Genomic DNA, 12,008 nt, shown 5'->3' with positions numbered 1-12,008 from the left:
GGGTTAAATCATGACAGGGAGATTACTTAACTCAGTTCTCAACAGCTGTGCTCCTACACTGGACTTAATACGGAAGAGGAGAATGAAACACTGCAAGATAGAAGATATCTGCTATCCATAACATTCTGAAGATCCTCCTGTACAGCTGATGAATATTACTGGAGACTAGTTTTCCCTTAAAATAGCCCCAAAATATCCATATATATACATATATATACATGTAAAAACAATACCATGAAGACTGAGATTTCTTCTTCTGTGTATTAAAAAAAAAAAAGTGTCTGAGCAGCCATTATCTTGTGAAGAATCTCAGAAACTCCCAGTTTATTTTCCTCAACACTAATAGAATTGTTCATCTGTTTATGTGGCAGACACATTGCTGAGCTTTGTGTGAGCTTTTTTCCAAATTGCTATGGTTTAGACTGTATTAAAAATAAAATATTGTTGTTTGTTTAAATTGCATTCAAATTACAGCATTTTTCTCAACGTCACTTAGCAAAAATTTCTGCATCCCCTTGACACTCCTAGGTTTTAGTTGCTGATTTGCTTTGTTTCCAAAACAAAGCACAAAATGCCTCGTTGTTGCTTCAAATTCTTGCCAAATACTATTGACGGGTAAATTGACATAAACAATACAGGGCTAAAGTGGTTAGGTGTGGCTCTTGCAACTGGTCTTATGAGCCAGCACATACTTCTAATCGTTTTTCTTTTGCTGTATGGCTCTGTAATGCAGCAACAGAAAGAAAACCACAGAAATTGTATAAATTATTTTACTTAATGGTAAAGGAACACTATAACTATACACAGAACCTGACTCGCATTATTTTTCCTGGGGTGCTATCAGTTTAAAGACAGTTTAAATGTTAGCTCGAAACTAGTATTTGTAACAATTAGTGTAGCTGAATATCTTTTTCATGCTTTGAAGCTCCTCATTATTTCTGTACCATATGACATCAAAACCCTCTAGGAAGACATATTCCAATCAATCAACAGCGGTCTTGCAAGAAGGCTGTGTAAGAATCCATTTCATTGTGCTGCTGCTGCTGCTTTCTGTATCAGTGGGCTCTTGTGAATCCTGCTATGCTGCTGTCCTGCAATTTAGCAAGAAGGAATAGCAAAAGGCAGAGGTAAGAAGCGACCTGGCTTCAGTCCCACAACGTGCCTGGTGATACAGATCTTTTCCGTACTGTTCCATCCCTGACACACAGGGGCCATGGCACAATATTGTAATCCTCCTCCTGGCAGACTGAAAGCTGATAATCTAGCCCTGAGGTTTCAAAGATCAAAGAGAAACAGATACCAAAAAGACGAACTAGAGCTAAATCAGACTATGTAACTGCAATAAACCTGGCCTTCCTACCCTGCATACCTACTTTTTTTTTTTTTCCTTTTTTTGCTTCACTCATCTTGCGTTTGTTCATAAACTTACGCATTTGTTAAAATCAAACTGTGAAGTAGAAACTGCCTATTTTCTGTCATCCCCTGCATTGCTGAAATCCGTACGAATAGCTCAGGCCTTAGTACTAGTCTATCTAACCACAATTTGCATGAAACAAGCCATAATATTGACTCATTTGGGATTTTAACCTTGAAATTCCATGGTTTAAGAAAAATAACTTAAAATTCATGCATGGCCTCCAAAACTGAATAACCAAGATTTCTGTCATCTTATTTTGGATAAACTGAAACCCATTTCACAGCAAATTCAATTCATAGCACATTCCTTTCAATTTACAGCAAACAAGCACTCTGGTATTAATCACAAAATTAACAGTTATTTCTCACAACACAGACAGAACACACTAACTACATCAGATTTTCACTGATAAGACTTGAAGTGGGTTTCTGGTGCCTGGATTCACTACACGAAAAAGTAGCAAAACTCCATGCCTGATTATTGGCTTTTGCGCAGGAATGGTCCTCTTGCTGACCCTAGTTGAACTGCAGCAGCTGTTTCTAAATTCTCCCCTTAAATTAGAACCTGAGTTAAATTGACTACCCTACTTCATTGCTGCTAGGGTATTCATGACGAGATAGTGCTCTCTGTACTGACAGAAACCAGCTGAAGATGGTTTGAAAGGGAAGGAGTGCAGAACTAAGCTAGAGGTGACCACGCTGTCAGGATGAGTTAGATCTCTGTGTGCAGACCCAGGAGAGAAAAAGGCTCCTGTGGCAGAGCAGGAAAGGAACCTCTGAGCAGTCCTGAGGATGGAGCTGCAATGTCCCCATGGCCATTCTGCAAAGGCACTTAATTCGAGTTGTCTTCTCTGCCCACGTTACTTCAGCAAACACTAACTTCTAACATGACTGCTAGTGATTAAGCTTCCGCAGTCATGCTCACCGGTGATTGTTTCATAAGGAGCATGACCAATGTGATTACAACTAACACCTCTGATTTAGAAAAGCCTGTCATACCGACAAATAACATACCACTGCTGAAAACAGTGAATATATCTGCCAACACCATTAAAGTGGAAGTGGAGAAACAAACTGTGGAAACTCTCTGAAAACAACTGCTGATCTCAACAGACTGTCAAAATGTGTTTTTCTTTTGGCAACTGATAGTATACAGCAGTTCATGCAAATTTTTAGAAACGCAAAATTAGGTTTCATACATTTCAAAACAATTTGAATGAAAACGAGAGTGGTAGCTCATTTGCCACAGTCAGAATTTTATCTAAACAGGAACAGCAATTTACACAGAGTACGAGCATTTGAAAGAGCAGGCCTTGTTCCCAGGAGTGCAATTCTGGTTCTGAATTGGTATAAATTCAGTGAAATCACCAGATTAAGAGAATAGTTACTGTAATTCAACAAATTTAGCCTTCTATCACAGAATGCATAGTATAAAAATACTTTGAATTTATGCATAGTATGTCGTCCTTAAAATGCTACTGAATCTTCTCTTACGAAGTGAACATATGCTCTCACCAAAGGGAAACTGCAAGTCAAATTGGATCATGCATTCCTGAATATATCGAAAAATTTCTTGCTTTCCATTCAGCTTAGAAAGTTACTATTTCAACCATTACAGTGCCTTTCAGCAAAGTATTAATAACACGAATACATGTATAATGCTAATTGATAGACCCAGAATTGCCCAGCGGATCACAATTTAAACCCACATTGCAGAGTGCGAGTTTGGATGTCCAGGGTGGTACTGAGCATCACAACAAGGTGCAGCACAGAAGATGCTGAAGAAGCCTTTATTCGGGGTACAATATGTTCTTATGGGACAAAACCGTCAGCAGTAGGAAGGTGAAGGTGGCAAGGACACCAAGGACATCTGACTCAACATGCCTGACAAGGCTCCCCTAAGTGCAGTGGACAACCCTTGATATGCTCACATTAAAGACAGATGAGACTCTGAACCCTACAGCACTACCTCATACCCTGCCCACCTATACATTGCTGAAGGCCTAAAGGTTTAAAGTTCCCAGGCGAACAACTGCAGTCAGATGAGTACAAAGAGCAGCTTGTCACGTTCTGCTCCTGCCCTCGCTTCTGGTCATCACACACGTGAAGCAAAATACTCCTTCATTCCCCTCACCCCTCCCCTCCCTGAAAACACACGGCAAGTCTGGAAATAATCTGCTTCTGAAACACACAATGAACGGGTAAAGCAGCACATCTGGAAATCCTGCAGTTCCTGGGTTACCTCAGAAAGAAGGTGGGAGGGGAAATGATGCCCCACCTCATCTCCGTGGCTCCCCTGCGGTTCCAGGGCTGCCACTGTGCCCCGCATGCTCAGCACAGCCGTACTCGTGCTCCTGGACATGGGCACACACTTCGCAAACACGAGAAGCGTTGTAGTGTATTTCTGCCTCTCCCCTGCTTCACTGCGACGTCAGCCATCTTAACGTAAACTGCAGAGTAATGGGTTATCCTCCATTTTGTTTCTCCTGCTGAGCTGTGGGGGCATTACCTTCAGCTCATCTAAAATCATTATTGATAAGGATCCATAAAGCATTCCGCTATAATGTGGAAAGGACATTATACACAGGAAACCGTGTAAAGATAATACTTATATTTGAAGCTTTAATTTGCCTTTAATCTACCCTACATTCATTTTTTATGCTTATCTATTAAGTTGCCTGTCTTTCTACTGTAACAGGGAACAAAGAAAAAGAAAAAGCCACTGAAAAATCACTTCTCCATAATGGAGTAAAGTAACTCAAATCAATACAGTTATAGTACTGTGCAACAAGTTTCAGATTAAAATCAGACTATTGTATCTTGTGATGTTTTGCAGCTTCAAGAGTTAAAGGATGGAATAAAATCGTACAGTCTGAAGCCTTACAAAATAGTCTTTGCTTTTTAAAAAGTTTGATTTTAACTTAATAAGATGACAGTTTTAAAAACAGGAATTCATTTGTGATGCAGAAGATGCAAACGATGATTCCTGCTCCGGCAGGGGGATTGGACTAGATGATCTTTTGAGGTCCCTTCCAATCCCTGACATTCTGTGATTCTGTGATGTGCAAAGCATCACATTCTGTGTATCAGTACTTGCAAATCTAGTGCAAAAGTCCACAGTTAGAAAAATGTGTTAAAATTAATTTCTCAGCTCACATGAACTTGAAATAAATTCTTCAAAACATATACACATATTTAACTTTTTGGAGTATTTCGCAGAACAAGAATACAAAATCCTACACAGTTTTTACAAATCTATGTAACCAGGAAAATAAATCCAAGTTTTATCCTCAGAAACATGTCATGCAGCTCTCAAACTTGCTTTCCAGAATTTTTCAGAATTGTCTGTCAATGGTCACAGCACACAAATTGCTGAGTAGGAAGTTCAACTACACGGCAGGTAATTTTACAATGCTGCAAAAAAAATTGTGCCAGCCCAACAATTGTGCCAGCCCTGCGAATTAGCAGGGCTCATTTGCAGGGCTTTAAACTAGATTTGAAGGGGGATGGGGTTGTAGCTGAGCTTGCATCAGTGGGGCAGGACGCTGGAATCCATAAAGACCGGGAGGCCCCTCAGGCCCCTAGGGTGAAATGGGTGTACTCGGCTCGCTCCCTGAAGTGCCTGTACACCAATGCGCGCAGCATGGGGAATAAGCAGGAGGAGTTAGAAACCTGCATTCGGTCAGGAGATTATGATCTGGTGGCAATTACAGAGACATGGTGGGACAGCTCACATGACTGGAATGTGGTCATGGATGGCTATGTCCTTCTCAGGAAAGACAGGCCAGCCAGGCGAGGTGGTGGAGTTGCTCTTTACGTGAGAGAGCAACTACAATGTATAGAGTACTGTCCAGGTGCGGTTGAGGAGCAAGTTGAGAGTCTGTGGGTGAGAATTAAGGGGCAGGCTGGCAGGGGTGACACTGTTGTGGGTGTCTATTACAGGCCACCAGATCAGGGTGAGGAAGGTGACGAGGCCTTCTATGGGCAGCTGAGAGTGGCCTCACTGTCACAGGCTCTGGTTGTTATGGGGGATTTTAACTACCCTGATGTTGGCTGGAAGGACTACTCAGCCAGCCAGCCTCAGTCTAGGAGGTTCCTCCAGTGCATTGATGATAACTTTCTGATGCAAATGGTGGAGGAGCCGACTAGGAGAGGTGCGCTGCTGGATCTCGTCCTCACTAACAAGGAGGGTCTGGTTGAAGCAGTAAAGGTGGGAGGCTGCCTTGGTTGCAGTGACCATGAGATGGTGGAGTTCAGAATCTCATGTGGTGGGAGCAGAATACCGAGCAGAATTGCAACCCTGGACTTCAGCAGGGCCAACTTTGGCCTTTTCAAACAATTGCTAGAGGAAATCCCGTGGGCAAGGCTGCTTGAAGGTAAAGGGCCCCAAGATAGTTGGTTAACTTTCAGGGACTGCTTCTACCAAGCTCAAGATCAGAGCATCCCGACGCGCAGGAAGTCAAGGAAGGGAGCCAGGAGACCTGCGTGGTTAAACAGGGAACTGCTGGGCAAACTCAAGTGGAAGAAGAGGGTTTACAAATCATGGAAGGAGGGGCTGGCCACTTGGGAAGAATATAAGGCTGTTGTCAGAGGATGTAGGGAGGCAACTAGGAAAGCTAAGGCCTCCTTAGAGTTAAACCTGGCAAGAGGGGTCAAGGACAACAGGAAGAGCTTCTTCAAATACATGGCAGATAAAACTAACACCAGAGGCAATGTAGGCCCACTGATGAATGGGGTGGGTGCCCTGGTGACAGAAGATACAGAGAAGGCAGAGTTACTGAATGCCTTCTTTGTCTCTGTCTACTCTGCCGGAGGCTGTCCTGAGGAGCCCTGTACCCCAGAGGCCCCAGAGGAAGGCAGGGCAATGGAGGAGTCTGCCTCAGTTGATGAGGACTGGGTTAGGGAGCAATTAAGCAATCTGGACATCCATAAATCCATGGGTCCAGATGGGATGCACCCACGGGTGCTGAGGGAGCTGGCTGAAGTCATTGCTGGACCGCTCTCCATCATCTTTGCCAAGTCTTGGGAAACGGGTGAGGTGCCTGAGGACTGGAGGAAAGCAAATGTCACTCCAGTCTTCAAAAAGGGCAAGAAGGAGGACCCGGGCAACTATAGACCGGTCAGCCTCACCTCCATCCCTGGGAAAGTGATGAACACCTTATCCTTGGTGCCATCTTAAGACATATCAAGGATAAGAGGGTCATCAGGGACAGTCAACATGGCTTCACCAAGGGGAAGTCGTGTTTGACCAACCTCATAGCCTTTTATGAAGACATAACAAGGTGGATTGACGATGGCAGAGCAGTGGATGTGGTCTACCTTGACTTCAGCAAAGCATTTGACACCGTCTCCCACAGCATCCTCACGGCAAAACTGAGGAAGTGTGGTCTGGATGATCGGGTAGTGAGGTGGACTGCGAACTGGCTGAAGGAAAGAAGCCAGAGAGTCGTGATCAATGGGGCAGAGTCTGGTTGGAGGCCTGTATCTAGTGGAGTGCCTCAAGGGTCAGTTCTGGGACCAATACTGTTCAATATATTCATCAATGACTTGGATGAAGGAATTGAGTGTACTATCAGCAAGTTTGCTGATGACACCAAGCTGGGAGGAGTGGCTGACACGCCAGAAGGCTGTGCTGCCATCCAGCGAGATCTGGACAGGCTAGAGAGTTGAGCGGGGAAAAATTTAATGAAATATAACAAGGGAAAATGTAGAGTCTTGCATCTGGGCAGGAACAACCCAAGGTTCCAGTATAAGTTGGGGAATAAAATGTTAGAGACCAGTGTAGGAGAAAGGGACCTGGGGGTCCTGGTGGACAGCAGGATGACCATGAGCCAGCACTGTGCCCTTGTGGCCAAGAAGGCCAATGGCATCCTGGGGTGTATTAGAAGGGATATGGTTAGTAGGTTGAGAGAGGTTCTCCTCCCCCTCTACTCTGCCTTGGTGAGACTGCATCTGGAATATTGTGTCCAGTTCTGGGCCCCTCAGTTCAAGAAGGACAGGGAACTGCTGGAGAGAGTCCAGCGCAGGGCCACAAAGATGATTAAGGGAGTGGAGCATCTCCCTTATGAGGAAAGGCTTAGGGAGCTGGGTCTCTTTAACTTGGAGAAGAGGAGACTGAGGGGTGACCTCATCAATGTTTATAAATATATAAAGGGTGGGTGTCACGAGGATGACAACCAACAGTAAGACAAGGGGTAATGGGTTCAAGCTGGAACACAAGAGGTTCCACTTAAATTTGAGAAGAAACTTCTTCTCAGTGAGGGTGACAGAACACTGGAACAGGCTGCCCAGGGAGGTTGTGGAGTCTCCTTCTCTGGAGACATTCAAAACCCGCCTGGACGCCTTCCTGTGTAACCTCACCTAGGTGTTCCTGCTCTGGCAGGGGGATTGGACTAGATGATCTTTCGAGGTCCCTTCCAATCCCCAACATTCTGTGATTCTGTGATTCTGTGATAAGCAGTGCATTATTCGGCACAGACACTCAATGTTGCCTCAGCTAAGAAATTAAAAAAAGGTTGCTAACCTATTATAATTCATTAGGTCTCTTCCCACATCACACAACTAGTTTTGAGGACTTTTTCACTAAGTTTATACCAAATACAATATATCTTCTTGTTACCTTCAGAAATGCATTGCTTGCTTTTCTATTTCACATTCTCAGAAATCACTGGTGATGGTGATGCTGGAGTGCATCCAAAATATCTATAAGATTGCCCAGAAAGAGTGCGAATTCAACAGTTCTAATTTCCTTAACCATTCTTTACAGATTTACATGCCATTATGATATAACTGAACAATAAGCTATTATTGTCTGTCAGAAGTCTAATGGATCTTTCACAGATACAAGAAGGCAGGTAAGCACTACTATTTAAACTTTTGATTTGAACAGGTAGACAAGCAGAAAACAGTTGTCAGAAGAGGTAAAGAGAGAAAGGCATACAGAAAAGAAATCACTGGGAAAAAATGCTGGAAACTAGTCAAGAGTTTAGGCATTTATAATACCAGATAAGATTGATGGGGAAAAAGTTACATACACCTGGTTTGTAGGACAGATTTTCAAAAAAACACAGCATCCTTCAGATATTACTAGGACTAGAATAAAATCTTGCATCTTTTATATCCAGGTGGACATTAATGAACTGTCAAGACTTACATGCTACCTGAGTATTTCCAAATGTCTATTGTTCAAGCAGTATGATTTTTCAAAAGCAGTAGCAAAAGTACTAACATATACGGGAACGGAGAAGCTCATTGAGTGTCCACATAGACATGCAGACACACATTTATTGCACCAGTGAAAGTCTGTGGCCTAGACAAAGTCATTAGGGCGAAGTTCCTGTAAAAAAGCCTTTGTTCTTGAAGCCGCAACCTGAGCTTTGACATTCATGCCCCCAATAAGTGCTACCTTTTCTATTATAATAATGTGCACATGCAAAAAGTCCTACCTAGATATGGGCAAATCATGGTTTTAAACTAACATTCCCTTTTGCTAGCCTGTAGAAGAAACAATTTTTGAAGAACTGTCCAGCTGAATCCCATTTGTCCTACATCTCAAAGGAGGATGGAGTTAACCCGTTCTGTCTCTCATTAGTCTAGTAATACTCTCCTTGGGACAATCTGTATTCAGCGTGACTCCTTTGCCTGTACTTCACCCCTATTAGTCCACCTCATCTTAAGCAACTTCTAAGATTATAAATGCCTATGCAGCTTCAAACCCTGCCAGATACCTGGGCCAGGAAGGACCATTCAGAACCTCAGTTAGTCCACAATCATCAAGAAAGACAGGATGACTGGCAAGCCTATGCACACAGTATGTGTATACGTCACAGTGTGGGTCATGAGATGTTGAAGTTTTTGTTTCATAAACTTGTAGGGGTGTAAAGTGAGAATTTGTGGGCCAAGACAGAGGTACAGGATTGCAAAGAAGGTCACGGTCTCAGAAAAGTCTGTGATATGTTTTGTTTTGTTTCATTTTTAATAGCTTCTCAATTCACATTGCTATCATACCGGCAGGTTTTCCTTCACATTCTGGCAACTAAAATGTGCTCCATTTTATTACAGAGAAAGCAGAAGATAATAATTTTGGGCTTTAAAATTTAGGTGCACACTGTAAGAAGTTGTAGACTCCATGATAATTTCAGTGAAGTACTTTGGCTGTCAGAATTCTCAGTAGCCCTGTTCTTCCCTCCCCTGCCAGTGGTGGTGAATTTAAAGTATCGATAGACACAGCAAGATAGAGCATAATCTCCTCCACTCTCTTCACACTGAAGGCTCTCTTGGGTCCACTACTGAAGAAGGTACTTGCATAAGTATCAGCAAAATTATGTTAAGGATTACAAGTATCATTGTTGGTATGTTAAAAAATCCACTGCTTGGTGGTGTTTTTTTCATGTTTTAATTTTTTTCAGGTAAGGTGGCATCCACTTCAAAAAAACAATTGTAGACAAAAAAAAGCAAGATGTTGGATGGACCAACTTGACACATGCAAAAATAATTTCTTGTTCCTGCTTTTTACAGCTGCAGTCTAAATGTCTTATCTTGAACTAATATACACCTTTTCAAGAGTATGCTTTTTTGATTTTATCAGGACCTCAGAAAATTACCATGATGTGGTTCTGCAAAACAAATGCATGAACTCCTGCATGTAATATCCAAGTGTCCTTCCAAACACATCTCACTTCCTCAACTGTTAAGATGTTCTTGCCTGTAAGGAACATTTACAGCAGCATTCCATAAGCTACAATACAACTTAAGATGGTATTCAATTTATAGATTTTAGGAGGCACACTCCATTTTGGGTTGTGGGCATAACAACCTACAGGTCAGCTCTACCTTCTCAATGGACGCTGTTTACATTTATACATTTAATAGTAAACTAAAACAGCCTGGGTATGTCACAGCAGCAAGAGTAAGTAACACTCCTTTTTGTCCACTTAAGTTTTGCTTGAAAACCACAAGGTGAAATGACAGCAAAGAATACTGTATATACTGGTCACTGGAGGAAGTTGTCCTGCTGTTTCTTCCAGCAAACAATTGTACCCATATACTTTTTGCACCCATATACTTCTTGCACCCTCTTACACCGGATGAGTTGAGGAAAAGCTGACTGGCTAGCGCGTCAACAAAAATCTATGTATCTATGCCCATATCTTACATCCACACTTGAAAAACAAAATGAAACAAAACCAAGACAAACCCTGATATATTTAGCAAATGCTAACACAAACCAAGAAAAATATGCATTAGAAGAGAACAATGTATGCCTTGCTTTGGTAGTTGTTAAATGCTTACACGCAAACAGAATTGCACAAAGTTTCAAGACTGAAATTTCCCTGATCCCTGTTTTTCTCCTTAAAAATAAATAACTGTGTCTGAACATTGGAACTGTGGTCTATTGTGAGCTGAGCTGAAATTATGTAGTGGATTCAGCACATACTGGAAAAGCAGAAAGCTTGTGCTATCTTTGTGAGCTGGTTGAAAAGTGAAAACAGATTACAAAAATAAGTTCTTCAATAGGCAGCAACATGCTTTCACACCAGATTTGATGAATAAGTCCTCCCAGCGGCACTAACACCTGATACGCACATTGCATGGATTAGCAAATTTTAGTCCAGGCAGAAGAAAAAAAACATTTTTTCCCCTTCCTGTAACTGCTGCAGGTATATTATTTAATGAAAACACAACAAGATTTCTCTAAGGAATGAGAAATTTGTTTGGTGTTTCCATCAAACAATTTTATGTTGTTCACCCACTATCTGAGAAGCACTGAGGCATATCCAGACCTGATTACATTTATTCTTAGCTTGACATCAGACTACCCCACCAGGGTGGCAAGCAGTTTCTCATCTCTGCCTTACCAGATCCTTGATGCAGGCATACACGAAAGGGGGTTTCTAATAACAATACAGCCACATTTGCTTAATATCTTGATCATCCTAAATCAGAATGTCTTTGATCCTAAATGGAGCCTTTTGGAGTGTTTCGAATTAAAGGATAAATTTTCAAAGACATGTAACAGGGATTTGCTGACTGTCTTCTATTAAGACCAGTGGGAGGTAAACAGCTCAATGCCCATACACTGCTCTGAAATGTACCCTTTCAAATACCGTATTTTCAAAAGGCATCAGACTTTTCAATAACTAAGAAGCTTCTAAGAAAAACAGTATCATTTCCACTGACATATCTGTCAGCTGACACTACTTCCAGGAAAACATTAGGCCTGCAGAAAACAGAACAGTTCAAAGACTTTCGCAGGAAAAGAATACGGAGTACTCCTGGGGGTTGCACCCCTTGGACTGCAAAACATGTATTACGCACTGCTCCATCTGCCGAACTCTTCCCATCCACATGCACAAAAGGACACAGGGCTAAGTGAAAAGTGGTCTTGCAACAAACAGCACTTTTGCAGTCCAGTGTTCACTGAAGACTCTAACATTTAGAGATTATTACTGGAGGTACACCAAAAATATCAGTTCAGCATAAAAAAAGACTCAGAGTAGCATGGAAAGTAAACAAGGATTAGAGTCATATAATGAGAAAGACATCAAGCAGCACCTGATGAACAGGTTAACATACAAGGTACTCATTGCAAA

General features: G+C 42.1%; 1 protein-coding gene across 2 annotated transcripts in view; it reads right to left on the bottom strand.

Moving 5' to 3' along the window:
• KDM4C (lysine demethylase 4C) overlaps positions 1-12,008 on the bottom strand; it is a 265,656-nt gene that overhangs the window by 12,015 nt on the left and 241,633 nt on the right. The gene's annotated exons all lie outside the window — the stretch shown is intronic.

The sequence above is a fragment of the Caloenas nicobarica genome, chromosome Z (assembly GCF_036013445.1).
Source record: "Caloenas nicobarica isolate bCalNic1 chromosome Z, bCalNic1.hap1, whole genome shotgun sequence".
Taxonomy (NCBI): Eukaryota; Metazoa; Chordata; class Aves; order Columbiformes; family Columbidae; genus Caloenas; species Caloenas nicobarica.
Note: the sequence above shows the minus strand (reverse complement) of the source record. Positions and strands in the feature narration are given on the sequence as shown.